We start from the raw sequence: 5,553 nt of genomic DNA, 5'->3' as shown, positions 1-5,553 counted from the left end.
CCATGATGACCTCGATCAAATTTCGGGACGAAATTTCTTTAACGGGTAGGTACTGTGACGACCCGAAAATTTTCGACCAAATTTAAACTTAATCTTTATATGTTTCCAACACGATAAGCAAAGTCTGTAATGTTGAATCTCAAAAGTTTTGAACTGTTTTGTAACATCCCGCATTTTTCCGTTAAATTTATTTTAACACCGTCTTTTTTTTTTAGATAATATCTTCCGTTATCTAAATTCGTACCTTTCGTTGACTAACGTTCATAATATTCCCTTTATTTAATTATAACATCTCTCATTTAATATAGCATTTTAAAATAATTTGTTTGGTAAATTCACGCACCCGCTTTTAAACTCGAGGGACTATTGGCGTCAAGTGGGCAAACTAGTTTACTAGGTCAACTAGTCAACCCACCACTACCACCACTCATTCTTCCCTCATCTCTTTCTCTCTTTTCTCTCTTCCATTTTTGATCTCAAACACCCAAATCATTCATTCATCATCTAAATTCGATCTAGGAGGCTTACAACAAAACAAATTACATATTTGGAATCCTCTCTTCATCCTCTACAATTTGATACCAATTTCATCTCGTTTGGGTAACATTTCTAAAATACTAGATTTCTCTAAATTCGTTTTATATACTTGAAATGGTGTTAGTTAGTGTCTATGGCTCAAGTATAACATGAATATATGTTTTGTTTGCTCGATTTATTGTTTTGGAGTAACTAGCATGAACTTGAAAATGGGTGTGCTTCATCTTTGATTTTGGATGAGTTAATGTTGTTAAATTGTTAAAGTTCATGTTTTAATTGTGTTACTAGTACCACTAGTGTAGTGACCCGTCCTAATCCATCCGGACGAAGTCCATATCGATTACAAACGATTCACAATAGTTTGTTACATCGCGAGGTATTTGACCTCTATATGATACATTTTACAAACATTGCATTCGTATTTAAAAGACAAACTTTCTTTATATTGAAAATTGACAGGCATGCATACCATTTCATAATATATCTAAACTATAAATGACTTGATAATATTCTTGATGAACTCAATGACTCGAATGCAACATCTTTTGAAATATGTCATGAATGACTCCAAATAATATCTCTAAGATGAGCAAATGCACAGCAGAAGATTTCTTTCGTACCTGAGAATAAACATGCTTTCAAGTGTCAACCAAAAGGTTGGTGAGTTCATTAGTTTAACATAAATAATCATTTCCATCATTTTAATAGACCATAAGATTTTCATTTCTCATAAATATACGTCCCATGCATAGAGACAAAAATAATCATTCATATGGATTGAACACCTGGTAACCGACATTCACAATATGCATATAAGAATATCCCCATCATTCCGGGATCCTCCTTTGGACATGATATAAATTTCGAAGTACTAAAGCATCCGGTACTTTGGATGGGGCTTGTTGGGCCCGATAGATCTATCTTTAGAATTCACGTCAATTAGGGTGTATGTTCCCTAATTCTTAGATTACCAGACTTAATAAAAAGGGGCATATTCGACTTCGATAATTCAACCATAGAATGTAGTTTCGATTACTTGTGTCTATATCGTAAAACATTTATAAAAGCAACACATGTATTCTCAGTCCCAAAAGTATATATTGCAAAAGCATTTAAAAAGGGAACAAATGAAACTCACCTAATGTATTTTGTAGTAAAAATACATATGACTATATTGAAACAATGCAGGGTTGGCCTCGAATTCACGAACCTATATCAGTTGTATATTTATTAATATTCATAGTTGTTATTTAGCATATATATATATATATATATATATATATATATATATATATATATATATATATATATATATATATATATATATATATATATATATATATATATATAATGTATTAGTTATATCAATTTTATGTTAATATTATATATTTAAATATTTATTTCTATATGGTATTAATAATAATATTTACATATTTGATTATACTAAAAATATATTTATATCTTATATGTAACTTAATTAAAATTATATAATAATATATAATAACATTTTATAAAAAAAATAGCATATAATATTTACATAGTTATCATATATGTATTAGATATATTTTTATATAGATAACTTTTGGTTTGTTTAAATAATGACTTAAATAATACTAAAATAGTGTTGTTAATAATAATAATAATTAAATTTAATGATGATAATATTAATTTTGATAATACTATAATTATAATGAAGTAATAACAACAATAATAATATCAATATCAATGATAATAATTTTTATTAATAAATCATTATAACTTAATTCTCTTCATAATAATACTAATAATAATAACAATAATAATAATAATAATAATAATACTAATCATAATATTCCTAATACTTAGTAACAATAATAATACTAACAATACTAATACTTAATAATAACAATAACAATAACAATAACAATAATAATAATAATAATAATTATAGTAATGATAATGGAAAGGAGAATAAAAGTTTATACCCTTTTAAATTGTTTTTCTAAAAAGAAAAGCTCCATACAAGACTCGAACCCAAGACCTCACGCTCGTACAACACCCCCATTATCCACTCAGCCATTTACGTTTTTCTGATATATCTTACACTCGAAATTCATTTAATCAGTTTACTATTTTCACCCTTCTTCTTCATAGTTTCAAACGGCCAGAGGAAAATCATACAGACTTAAAGGGTTAAATTAGAACTTGGATTTGAAACAGAAGGCAATTGAAATGGTGATTGTTTATTGGATTTCTTAGAACTGAAATTAAAAAAAAATGCAGTAGCAGTACTCCTTAGGAATAACGAAGAACTCCATCATCAATTGTGATTTTTAGAATGTTTTAGATTATAATTCCAACAAGAATATGTCCTAAATCATTTATGGGAACGTTTTGTAGTGATTGTTTGAATTAACAGAAAGAATAAAAAAAATAAAAAATTAATCGACAGCAGTTTTTCAAGAACACTATGAACCTTGATTTGATTTGGAAATTTAAGACCGTTTTAGACTACGATCTCAACACAAAATACGTTTCAAATCTCTCTTAGAAACTTTATGTAATCTTAATTTACCCTAAAACATCGAATTAAACTCGAATTTTATGATGAACACAATTGTTGACTTTTTTGAAGTAAATCTTTGACTCGAAAATTCGAAGCGAATAAGAGGAATTGGAACCTGTTATTTTACAGATAGTTTAAGCAAAATATTCCTAGCAAGACCACATTTATACATTTTGAAATATTATTCGAATTTAAGCTTTTTAATTCTCGAGTTCAAGAACAGGGTATACCACTGGTTCTTCTCTCTTTCTGTTTTAAAAATCAATCAGACAAAGGTTGTTTTGGGTTTTTAATTAGTAACAACGATGGATAAATGACTTACTTAATCAATATCATTGTGTAGCTTGTTTGATTTATAGCAAATGGAGACAACAGAATTCGATCCATCAGACAGGAAAATAAGGAAAAAAATATACTGAAAGTGATATGGATTTGTACTGCTTTTCTTAGTTAGTGTAACTGCATTTGTTTATATCTGTGATTTGATTCCATAGTTGTACGATTCCCAGCTCATATTTATGTACTATTTTTATTATAAAACATAATTTTTATAAAAGTAATTCTATTATTTATTTAAATAATAAAAACACTGATTATTATTAATAATGATAACCTAATACTAATTTTAATACTAATTATCCTAGTAATAACAATTTTTAAGATAATAACATGTTATTTATAATAATGTCCTTAATGATATTATTAATAATATTATTAGTAATTTGTTTTATTGATTCATAATAATAATAGTAATAATAATACTATTAATAATTATTTTTATAATATTAATACTGATTTCCTAATATGTAGTTATATGTATTTGTATTAACATACTTGTTTATATCTACTTCTTAATTTTTAATAATTTACTAGTATAAATATATTAATTCTATTAGTAACACTAATAATAATATTATTACTAATTATGATGTTAATAATGATAATAATAGTATTAATAATAATAATAATAATAATAATTAACAAATCATTTGTATAAATTTTTCTATTTATGTATAATAATAATAACACTGATATTTATATTAGATATTCATTCTAATATTAGTAATGAAAGTAGTAATAATAATACTTATTATTAAAGATAACAAACTACATATCTTAAATTATATTTTTATAATTTCAAATTAATATGCATATACTTACATTTACATATACATATTTATTTACAAATAATTGTTCATGAATCGTCGGGAATAGTCAAAGGTTCACTGAATTCATAAAATGAGCTCAAAGGTCAAATGTATGTATGAAAATAGTTCAATGTTTATGGGACTTCAACATTACATACTTTGCTTATTGTATTGAAATTAAATAACATTCAAGTTTAAATTTGGTCGGAAATTCCCGGGTCATCACAGTACCTACCCGTTAAAGAAATTTCGTCCCGAATTTTGAGTGAGGTCGACATGGCTAACAATAAATATGTTTTCCTGACGACTATAAGCTGATAAATAGAGTTTTATCATTATTGAATAATACAGATAAAATAATTCGATTATTCGAAGAGCACGAATGAAGCTATCACAAAAGAGTGAAATGAATAATTGAAATTTCGGTTTAACTTTTTGTCGTTGTCTTGGTTGAATTCCGGAATTCAAGGGATTTCGGAGAAAATCTTCGAAATCTATAAAATTTGATTCTTCGGGATTTATGAAAATTAAGATCTCTTTAATTAAATGCGATCATCTGTCTCGATTGTTTTGTCTGGCATTTTCACTATACTATAAATGAACTTCTTCCGTTCCATTATTCTCACCATTCCTATAATTTCCTTCTTAGTTCATACATCCAAAAGATTATGAAAAATGTTTAATCCAGTTCTAATCCTTGATATTTTCCTAATTATCATTTCTGTCATCCTTCTTTTAAATCTTCCACCAGAAAAATATGTTTACTTCTACTATTGCCTTGGGGTGATACTATTCCTAATTATACCGTGTCTTTATATTGCTATTCGTATTAATATCCATGGTTTGTAACCTCCGTGTTGTTATTGGGCTTTATATTTTCTCTTATATTTCGGAGCTTTGTCCCTTCGTTTCTTCTTCTTGCGATTAAACACCGCTTGTAATGGTTCAGAATTCGCAGATATAAACTTTGGAATGAACATTGTTAATGTACTAAGAAGGAAATCGTAATGGCACGATTTGATTTGTCAAATTACCAGAATCACTGAGAATAGAACTATCAAGAATATATTTTCTTGATATGTTCAGAGGTGAAGTAGAATGAACGAGTCGTGTAACATCGCATATGATGACGTTATGATCTGTGAATCATCACGTTCCATTAGAAACTCAGCATGGCTTACTGTAATATAATCACGTTGATCAAGTGTCATTATATTATACTAACTTATGCATCATTTCCAAACACTACTTCAAAAACATTCATAATTTAAACTCGAATTTTAAAGAATTTTAGAAACTAAAGTAGTTTCCTTTATGATGTAA

This window comes from Rutidosis leptorrhynchoides, chromosome 4, assembly GCF_046630445.1.
Source record: "Rutidosis leptorrhynchoides isolate AG116_Rl617_1_P2 chromosome 4, CSIRO_AGI_Rlap_v1, whole genome shotgun sequence".
Taxonomy (NCBI): domain Eukaryota; kingdom Viridiplantae; phylum Streptophyta; class Magnoliopsida; order Asterales; family Asteraceae; genus Rutidosis; species Rutidosis leptorrhynchoides.
The sequence above is the reverse complement of the archived record's forward strand: the minus strand, read 5'-3'. Positions refer to the sequence as shown.